This window comes from Pipra filicauda, unplaced genomic scaffold (assembly GCF_003945595.2).
Source record: "Pipra filicauda isolate LSUMZ 115617 unplaced genomic scaffold, ASM394559v2 scaffold11_size5308982_pilon, whole genome shotgun sequence".
NCBI lineage: Eukaryota > Metazoa > Chordata > Aves > Passeriformes > Pipridae > Pipra > Pipra filicauda.
Window position 1 is genome coordinate 4,747,375 of NW_024103652.1, and position 450 is coordinate 4,747,824.

The following is a 450-nucleotide window of genomic DNA, read 5'->3' on the forward strand; positions in this document are numbered from 1 at the left end:
TTCCACAGAAACTGTTTTCATGAGAAATTGCCAAGGAACACAGGCAAATGTTTACATCAGTTTCCCAGGAATGACTTTTCCATTTCCATGCTTGAGCCAAATCCACAGGCACCCAGGGAGCAAGCAGTGGCCTGTTTTCCCCAAATAGTCAACAGCTTGAGTGAGGGCTTGCATCCCCTGCCTGGTTTCAGGAAGGGTTTGCATGCTGTCCCCCCACCCCCAGGTAAAGGAACCACGCTGTTGTTTTCTGGTGTCAAATGGGGACTCTAGGATCTCTTTCTCTAACACAGGGAAAAATTTTGCAGCACAGAGAAGTTCACTCAGGGGGAAGACAGATGGAGGAAAAGCTGGAGAAAGTTAATGCAAGGAGGCTAAGGCATGGCCCAGCCCACCCCATCAGCCAGAAACTCACCCAGCCAGGGGGGTAATCCAGAGCAATGCTGCCAGACA